We start from the raw sequence: 10,372 nt of genomic DNA on the forward strand, positions 1-10,372 counted from the left end.
ATAATTCATATTTTTATTTTTTGTAAAAAAAACAAAACAAAAAGAATTTTGAGACATTCGTTGTGAATCAGAACTGTATAAATAAACCAAATGAATTGAAATTTTTCCCCCATTTTTTTCTTTTTCGGAAAATAGTTCAGACATCTTCTGAGTGAACTGCCATGTTCAAGGCTTGCAACTGAATCTCACCTGGATATAGGTCAGGACTTTGTTTAGGCCCTTTCAAATGCGTGACTATACTTTGATCTAAATCACTGCGTTGTAGCTTTTCAGGTTTTCTTCCAGGATCAACCCATGTTCAGCTCCATCCAGCTTCCAACTTCAAGCTCTAACCAGCCCTCTGTGTGTCGCTGCCTGCAGAAACTCCTTTCCCACAAAATAATGGATCAAATGTAAAAACCGGAATCTCATGCTGAAGATGAAGACGACGCACAAAAACAAGAAACGGAGACAAAAGAGACGAGACGGGACCTGAGGAGAGCAGCTGAAAGGGAGTAACGAACAGCGAGAACTGACAAGGAGCGAAGAAAACAGGCTGACACAACAGCTGGGGAGGAGATTAGTGACATGAATCAGGTGAGAACAAATCAACAGAGTGCTGTGAAGCAAGATGAGAACCATAATGAAGGAAGGAACTTATTTCCAGAAGATTTAATGCATTTAAAATGGCGCAGGGACTCAAGACGAGATCCGAAGTTAGACTTTAGTTTCAGAACTTGAGGCCTGGAAACCGTAACCCTAAAACTGCAGATACAGATCAGACGGTCTGAGTTGACGAGTCTTTCTCTCTCAGTTTAGACTCAAAAGAAAATTGTTGTCTTATAGAGGCCATAACCAATTAGTCACATGATAAATTAAAACAAACTTTTCCTCTTTTCTCTCTTTCTACCAAAAACTGGATGACAAAAGTCTCGAGTCGATACCAACTTCGTTTACTGAGACTTCATAATTCATTTGATTTGTCATTTCTGTTGTCTTCTTTATCTGTTTTGGATATTTGAAACGTCTTCCAGTTCCAGAGTTTAATCTTCACTCTAATTTAAAGCTTACTGATCGTTGGAAACGTGTTCTTGCACTATTTTTGCCGTCATTATATCACTTGAAAACGGTCTAGAAACAATGTTATCGTTTATAGCGATAACTTCTGGGACAATTTATCATCCAGCAAACTTTGCCACTGTGCCAGGCCTGGACTCATGTCATAGGATACGGATGCTTCAGTGGAGAACGAGTGGAAGTGTAAAAACCCAGGATAACTGGGTCTTAACTTGGATTCAGCTGTTAGTTTTTAAACCTTTGTCTTTCTCTCTGAACCCTTTCATCGTCACAGGGTAAAGTCAACTATTCTTTAGGAAAAAAATCCGCTGTGAGTACAAAGAGCACTGAGTACAAATGCTGAAGTGGCCCGAGCCGCAGCATCCTGTTCGACCCCCCCCCCCTCTCCACCGTCCCTTTGAGGACCTCATCTTCTACTGTGGTTTCCACAGCAACATTTGCACACACTGTCTTCAGGACTTCAGTTTCCTTAAACTGGTGGCTTTTTGCCTCCCTTTTGTTCTGTTATTTTAAAGTTGACATCTACTCAGACAGTCAAGAGGTCAATCACTTCCTTCATCCCTTCTACGTTCCATCTGTGACATTTGACCCCTCTCACAGAGCCGATCATCACTTCCTGGGCTTGTTTACAGCCGGTCGCTCGGCGAGACGCCTCCTACGGTCTGAGGTCCAGGCGGCCGTTTGTCTTCTAGATGCGCTCCGACCCGCCTGGACGTGAGTGCTTGCGTAATTCCTGACTCACGGCTTGCGTTTGCCGTGGGCCCTATGTGAGCAACACCACTGGGCTCGACGATGCCTTTGTGACGAAACAGGACGGAGGCAGGGGTTGGAGGGGTTGGGAGGGGGGCGGAGGGGTTGAAGACGCACGTCTGCGTTTTGTCGTCTTGGATTTCTCGAGAGCCGACAGTCGTGCGGTGTCTGCTGAGCGACGTAGGAAAACACCAACCAACCATCCATCCTACTCGTCCTCGTCTGGACATCCGCCTGGAGCTGGTGTGTGGTCGACCCGGTTCTTCTCACCTCCCACTACGCCTGAACCCAACACACTGACATTTCTACCTCCTTTCTGCTGCGCCTGCAAGCATCCGCAGAAACAGATGCTCCTCTGGCTTCGCTTTCTAAGGGCTACCCAATCGCGAGGAGAGAGAAAGAACGAGAGAAAGAAAGGAAGAAAAGGGAGTCCATTCTTTCTCTCTTCCCCCCCTTTCGCTGATGTATGGAGAGAGGAGAGATGAAGCCAGGGCTCAAAGCGGGGAGAATGGGACTGATTTCAGGGGGAGGAGGGGATTCCATGATGCAGACCAGCCAGTGGCATCAATCTCAAAACGACAGCATGGACACGAGGAAGCCCTCCTCCTCCAGAACACACCCTGTTTTGGTTCAAATTTACCCACTTAAAAAAAAAAAAAAAGCGAGAGAGAGAGAGAGAGAAACATAGAAACATATTTTTTTAAATCCTACCTTTCTTTAGGTTTTCTTTCTCTTCTTCTTAGCGAAGCCCCCACGCATCCAGCGCTGTGGAGTAGTATCCACACACTCAGTTAGCGAGCGAGGCGAGCAGAGTACATCCACACACACACACACTTCTCCCTCCGTACTCTCTCTCTCTCTCTCTCTCTTTCTCTCTCTGTGTTTCTGCTCCAGCTGAGATCCCCGCTGCCTCCCTCCTCTCCGCTTGCCGAGTCTCCACCCTCCGGCCACAACCCGCTCCGGCTGCAAGACGCTGTACGCCGCCGCTCTCTCTCTCTCTCTCTCTCTCTCTCTCTCTCTCTCTTTGTTTCTTTTCTTTTCTGCCTAATAGGAAACGCTCGCGCTGCCTCTCAGAGGTCCACCGGAAGAGCTCACGCGGCCTGTATTAACAGTTACTGTAAACAACAGATTCATACCGACGTGGCCGCTTTTCCCATTTTTTTTTTTAGCTGTTTGTTGATTTAAATAATAATCATTTTAAAAAAAAAGAAAGAAAAAAATTATAACCCTCAACAACAACAACATCCTCTGTGGCGTGCATTCTTGTGCCGCTGCCAAAGCGGAAGCTTTTAATCTGTTTAATCTACTTGCATGTCACAGTGAAGCCACAATAGTTCAGAATAATAATAATAAAAGAGAAAGAGAGAGAGAAAGAAGTTGAGACAGAAAGCAGCTGTACATCGGGATGCTCTGCTTGCCACATTGATTTTAAATCATCTTGATCGGCTGTGCAGATCTTTGCTGTATTGTTTGAAAAATAATTTTGTTTCGTCTTAAAACGTCACTTCAAAAATCACATCTTGCTCTAGTTTCTCATGCAAATATTTTAGCACACTTGAAAGTAACTTGCAAGTTTCAGCAAGAAATAGGAGCTCGTTTCAGATAAAAGGTCCCTTAATTTTCCATCAGCAGATTATTTCAATTACACTAAGACATTTTTCCCATGTTGGAAGTGAAATAACGTGCCAGTGGAACTGATACTTTTTCATCAAGCCTGTCTTATTTCAAGTGTAACTAAAATATTTGCACTAGAAACTAGACCAAAGCCACTGTTGGATAAAACAAGACAAAGCTGCGCAAAATTGTAAAGCAGAACAAAAGTTTTTTTCAAATAACACTCTGAAAAGTGTGGTGTGCAAGTGCACAAGTGTGTTGCATAGCGTACAGCCAACTTCGTCTCCGCCAACGAACGTTACTCATTCTGAGTCAGATTGGATGGACACTATCGAGTCCTGATGCTTCATTCAATCTAGCTTTGGCCTTTGACTAGACCACACTAGTATGTGCTTTGGTCTACAGCATATGTTTCGGTCTCAAGTCTTTTACAAGTTTTCTTCCTGTGTTTAGCTCCATCTATCTCCCCATGAACTCTAGCAATGTCCCTGCTGAAGAAAAGAAACCCCCACAGCATGACGCTGCCACCACCATACATGCTCCTGGTGGAGGGTTTTCTGCACAACTACACTTCACTTCTTACAGTAATACCTGTTCACAAATTCTCCCACCTGACTCATGAATCTCAAGACGTTGTGCGCTTGACTTTGACCGCGAGGTCCCCCTTCGCTTTTGGTCGCATATGCTTTGCGTTAGCGTCTGTTAAAACTGAGCAAAGTGTCAGATCTTTGTCCAAAAATCACTAACGCAAAGATCAAAGGCACTGGAACTCGAGCACTCCGAGTACTTTAACGTTTCTGTTTTAAGACACTCTGCAGATCCGTCCGGCAGGAAGCCACTGGATCCCTTCAGGGACTGAGACTGTGAATCATCGGCGTCCATCTCATCCTGTCCCTCGTGTCCGTCGCTGTCGCATCCTCACGTTCCTTCTCCCAGCAGGCAGCTCGTCCATGGGCCGCAATGTTTTGGCCGATACCGAGGAAAATCTAGAACATTTTTAAGTTTCCTCCCACTGTGTGCTTCTTCTCTTGTCCGTTAGCTCAGGCGTGTCAAACTCATTTTCATTTTGGGCCACAGTAGGATCACAAATGTGGCAGAATGTCTTGATAAAACTGTTAAAGTATCAATAAGTAGCTGCCGCTGCACTCCATGAGTACTTCCTAACGTTAAATATTACAAATTGTTTCATATTGATGTTATTTAGGGCTATACAGATAATTTGATTTATCTGTATAGATAAATCAATATGAAACAATTTCATATTTTGATAAAATATTACTTCAGCACGCAGCTGTTATATTTATGTGTCAGCCTTGATTCTCAATCCATGGAGCCATTTTGGCTGTCAGTCCAGCTAAATCAGACATGACTGGAACCACAAATACTATGTGACATTTTGTAAAAGCTAGAACTTCTAATTGTAATTTTTGGATAAATATCTAGGACGTTCGTCACTTTTAAAGACACACTACTTCATTTCTAACCTGAGATTTTAAAATAAGGAAAGAAAACCTTTGCAAAAAGACCTTGAGAACATTTTCTAGTGTGTATATCAAAAAAAAAAAAAAAAACGCCACAAAGTTTCAAAAGGCCAGGATTTTAAATAGATCAGATTACAATGAAAGTGTCGTGATGCGTGTGGCAATGAAGTCGGACAGAATGTAGAGAGGCAGCAGCAGAGAGCGGAGTTGAAAGTTTAATAAGAAATGATTTTAAAAAAAGAAATCACAGGGGCAACAGGGAGCCAGAGCAGAACAAAAACAGGAATCTAGGAACAAAAATTCAGCAGTGAGAAACAGGGAGGTAACAGGGGGACCCAGCAAGGAGTGACTTAGGATGAGTTGCACATATACTGGAGAGCTGGATTACTAGATGGGTGATTGGAAACAGGTTGCAGGTGTGAGCAAAGAGAGAGAGAGGGAAAGTGGCACAGGAAATGAATTTAACACTAAAGAATGAACATGATAAAACTAGACACAAGAAATAAACTAGAATCACTAAGAAGTAGTAAGCTAAAGTAAAACAGAAACAACACTGATCTAATCAAARAAACACAGAATAATAATAAGACCAGAATAAACAAATCAAGCCCCAAAACAACCCAAAGATCCTGACAGAAAGAATCAGCATTTCCCTACAGCTCCGTCATAAAAACACCAAACCAGCGTCCGACATTGTGAATGTGAGACAACACATCCCCGTTTGTCACTTGTGAGTCGGCGCGCGCTGGAGCATCCTGCAGCTGTGCCGTTCGCGGGCGTCGCGCGGCTCGCCCGCGGCAGGTACGCCCAGCGTGACCTCATTCGTCTGAGCGTCATGTTCTGCCCGAGTCACATTTTCCTCAGCTCCATTCATGCGCGCGTTATCCACCGGGAGGCGTACAGCAGCAGCTCGTCTGGAGAGAGGAGGGCGGCGAATTAACTGAGCGCCGGTTCCTCTGGTGACGACGAGGCCTCTGGTCGACCACGTCACAGAGTTCCTCGTGTAAACTGGAGCGGGTGATGTTCTGGGTCTTTAATCTAGATTACCGTGCTGGAGCTTTTCCACATCGTGTCGCCACAAACACAGGTGAATTTCATGTGGTGAAACGATACAAAAAGGACGCACGGTGACATTTTGGATGTCATTTCTTTGCTCCTGTTACGTTAAGATGGGTGAGACCAGACATTTTCAAACATTGTGACAGATCCTTATTCAGACTTTGACTGGTCCATGAATCTGATTAGATCTAAACCACTGTTTTAAGTTTTTTTTTTTGTTCTGTTGAAAGGTGAAATTTGACCCAGTTTCAAATATTTTGCTACTTAAAACGTATTTTGTTTGTGGCTCAGTAAAAGCATGATACTGCCACCACCGTGCGTTACAGTGAAGATGTGCGTTCGGGGAGAATTTGCCAGTTGTGTTAGTTTAGAATTTAGATTATGTTTTAATTATGTGTAGATGGAGTTTATTTATTGATTAGTTGACTTCTGAAGACTACTGGATTTTATTAGCAGGTGTCAGAATGAAGGAGGGCACATTTTTTATTATTTGTTATTAAAAAAATCATGTATTAATTTCTGTCACAGACTGGCGACCTGTCCGGTGACCCCGCCTCTCGCCCGGAACATTAGCTGGAGATGGGCACCAGCAACCCTCCCGACTCCACTGAGGGACAAGGGTGTAAGAAAATGGATGGATGGATGTATGTATGTATTAATTTCCTTTCAAAATACATTAGTTTTGATGAACAGCTACTAGAGAAAATCTGTTGTAATTTTAAAATATAACAAGAAAAAAATAGATCTAAATGAACATAATTCTATTATGGGAATTAAGCACAGTTATTCAATAGAAACAACTGAAAAGAAATAGCTACTTTAGTTGTTTATCATTTTTAATCAAACCCATTACGGTCCAGTGTGGAAGTTTCCAAAGAGCCGCTTGCGGCTCCGTAGCCACAGGTTGTAAATATAACATAGAAACCCATTAAAACACTTTGTAGTTTGTAATGTGACACGCTCAGTAGCACCTTTGCGCGGTGCTGGAGTTCTGCAGGCTGGTCGAGCGCCACCAGAGACACAAGCAGTGAAACGCTTCCCTGCAGATGAACCCAATCCAGAGATTTGCTAATTCGTAATCTGATTACTGAGTTTTATTATCAGATCAAGGATCATCTCCGGACCTTTTGGTGTCACTGCAGCTGTTGAGCTTAATAGGCTGCTCTGCTAAGTGCCTTTAATCCATTTTATTTTTCAAAGCTTATGGAAAAAAAAAAAGAAAAAAAAAAAGCTTGTGGCTTTTGACTTTGACTTGCTATTAAAAGCCCTCATCTTACAATGACGATGTTTTGTTTTTGTTTTGCAAGATTTTTTTGTTTTGTTTTCCTTTTCTTTTACCTTGAAAGGCTGACCACCATCGCTGTATTTTCCAAGGTTCCCCCCCTCCTCCCCTCCCTTCAGCGGAGTTGTTTTGTTTTGCTTGCGGACGAGGCAGATGTTGCAGGCCGGGGTGGGGTTATCACCCAGGCAGGGGGGAGGGGCCCCGATTTTCATCTGTGATTTGCAGCCATCTGCCTCCTTCCAAGGCCGAGCAGAGCCACTCCGTCTGTGCTGTCCCGGTGCCCTCTGGGATTTAAAGAGAGAGAGAGAGAGAGACAGATAGGGAGAGAGAAAGAGAGAGAGAGAGAGAGAGAGAGAGAGAAAGAGAGAGAGAGGTTGTGTATGTCGTCAGAGATGCACTGTCACTCAGTTTGCTCTGATAGTGAGGCACGCTTAATAATAATTATAATAATGATAATAATAAAAAATGCTGATGAGGTTGTAAAAGGTTAAGGACATGCTGGATGTGAAACCAAAATGTTCCAAACTGAGCGGCACGTTGTGAAACAAGTCAAACGGCTAGAGGAGGGAGAAAAAGGTGTGTGTGTGTGTGTGTGTGTGTGTGTGTGTGTGTGTGTGTGTGTGTGTGTGTGTGTGTGTGTGTGTGTGTGTGTGTGTGTGAGGGGTGACAGGACCAGAAAAAGGATTTCCCCCCTCTGTGTTGCCATGGAGACAGCAGTGGATGGAGGATGACTGATTTCCTGTACAGCTGTAGAGAGAGGGAAAGAGGTGGAGCCCGGTGAAGAGAGGGAAGCATCCAGGTTTTCTTTTCCTCTGCTACACCAGAGCATTCTGGGATGTGTCTTCTTCCCCAAGTTTTGGAAATTTACCAAATGGAAAAAAAAAAAAAAAGAAAGAAAAAATAGAACCTCAGACGTTAATCTGTTCCAGCTGCTGCTGCTGATTGGAGAACAACACATGGAGCTTTTTTTTATTTTTATTTTTTTAAGAGAGAGACAGGATCTGCAGAAGAACGCTGTAAAAGACGATTGGTCAGTTTTGTTGTCAGAGTCAGATCTAACAATGGCGCTTTTTGAAAACGGTTTACGGAAAAAAAAGCAACTTCAAGCTGTACCGCGTTTTATTTTTCGTCACGTCTCAATTTAGTTTACCAATCGAGAACTGCTTCTCTTTATTGTGGAAGTAGCAGCACAAAATTGTTTTGTGAACAGAGCACGACGTGGCTTTCACTATTTTTTTGCAGATAAAAATCTGAAAAGTGTGGCGTGCTTGCATTCGGTCCTATTTGATCTGTTGCGACTATAATGGTGCGTTCACACCAAAAGTAGCTGATGCACCCTCGATGCGCCTTCACATGGACTTTGAATGTAAACCAGACGCACAAAACGCTAGGTGTAGAGCAAAATGTCAAGCATTTGCATTCAAGGTGCACACGCACCATTAGAAAGCAGAGACTGTTTCTAAAACAAGGAGAATCCTGTTTAAAGTTTGTCACAAACCATGTAGAGGACCCCGTGGTGAAACATGGTCGTGGCAATGTAATGCTGTGGGAGTTGCTTCAACGGCGACAGAAGAGCTGGTGAGAGTTAAAACAGTTCAATGGTTTAGTTTAAAGAATGTCAATGATGCGCTACAACGGTTCAGTCAAAGTCCAGACCTAAATCCACTGATTATTTGGCCATTATGAAACAAATCGCTTTCTCTCTGTCTCTCTCTTTCTTTTTTTTAAGGAACATTTATAGCTACATCTACAGGCTTGAAGGCATATTTACATTTTGTAGTGGCTCAGTCACTGATAGAGTCTGTGGAGCAAACGATTAGGGTGACGGCAAAGAGGCCTTCCAACCTCAAACACTTAAAACTCACCATTACATTGAAATCAACAAAATACAGAGAGCAGCCTGCGAAACGCTGGTCAGCATTTATAAGGAGAAAACTCTGCTAAATATAGATTAAACACAAATACAGCACAATTTATGTAACAATATAACTATTCAAACAAAAACAACGTACCAATATTTCAGATGTGTGCTCTCCGTATATCACCAATATATAGAGAGCTGAGCAACAGTAGAGGCGACGCAGAAACCAGTCTGTTGCGTGGTACACTACTGCCACCTTCAGGTCAAATGTAGTTATTGGTGACGGATGTGTTCCAGCAGAGGGCAGCAGAAGCTAAAGAAATGATTAGAATTTTTTTCTTCACTTCTTCCTCTCTTTTTTTTCTTCTGAAAGTTAATTATATATTCATTACACACATATTCAAAGTATTTATTGCTGTTAATTTTGATGATTCTGGCTCACAAATAGTGATGTCCCAACCTTTAGTTTAAATTAGGAAGTGTGTGATGTTTTCTGCAATAACATAGGCATAATGTTTTGTTATGCGTCTTTCTAATAATATCTAATGCAGCAYTATGTAACTTRTGATACATTTTTTTACATATATGTTGAAACTCTCTGTGGTGCTGCTCATCCCACTTCTCCCTGATCTCTTGCATTTGGCTACGCTGCAGCTAACGGAACCTCTCATAAATGTTAAGACTAGTTAGCATGGACACCGATGAAGGTGGATAAACAGTTGATTGACAGCATGAAGAGGTTGATTGACAGTGCTAAGACTATCCTCCARTCTCTGATTGGTTGGTTTTGGTTGGGAGTGATGGATTTCTTCAGATKGAAATAGTAGCTCAGGGGAAATGGWGGAGTTTTTATTTTCACAAATTATACGTCTCGTGACATAAAATCATGACATGGTGACTTTATTTTAACAAATATGCAAAAATCAGTGTATGTTTTTATTTTCAAAAGAAAATATTTGTGTATTGTGTATGTTAGGGGTGCACCAATAAATCTTCCCCAAATCCTTAATTTTGAAAATTGGTGATCCGCCAATACATGTGAAAGTGATTTCATCCACTGATCTTATCTTCCTCAGCAAATATCTAAAAATCAACCGCTTTCCTCTCCTGTTAGAGACGTTTGACTGATAGACCAGCCCACCAGGTCATGTCTTCATGTTTGCAGTTATCAATAGTCACCCCACTGTTGCCAACCTACTGACGTTTTCTGCATTTAGCAATATTCAGACAAGACGATCAGTATCGGCCAAAATCAGAATTGACAAGTCA

General features: G+C 42.5%; 1 protein-coding gene across 1 annotated transcript in view; it reads right to left on the bottom strand.

Moving 5' to 3' along the window:
• The window catches only part of gng2 (guanine nucleotide binding protein (G protein), gamma 2), a 19,668-nt gene extending 16,912 nt beyond the window's left edge, over positions 1 to 2,756 (bottom strand). The window contains exon 1 of the mRNA XM_008399013.2: positions 2,518 to 2,756. The gene's annotated coding sequence lies outside the window, so the exon portion shown is untranslated. The remainder of the gene's footprint in view (positions 1 to 2,517) is intronic.
• Positions 2,757 to 10,372: the final 7,616 nt, after the last annotated feature.

Source organism: Poecilia reticulata, linkage group LG22, assembly GCF_000633615.1.
Source record: "Poecilia reticulata strain Guanapo linkage group LG22, Guppy_female_1.0+MT, whole genome shotgun sequence".
Lineage (NCBI taxonomy): Eukaryota > Metazoa > Chordata > Actinopteri > Cyprinodontiformes > Poeciliidae > Poecilia > Poecilia reticulata.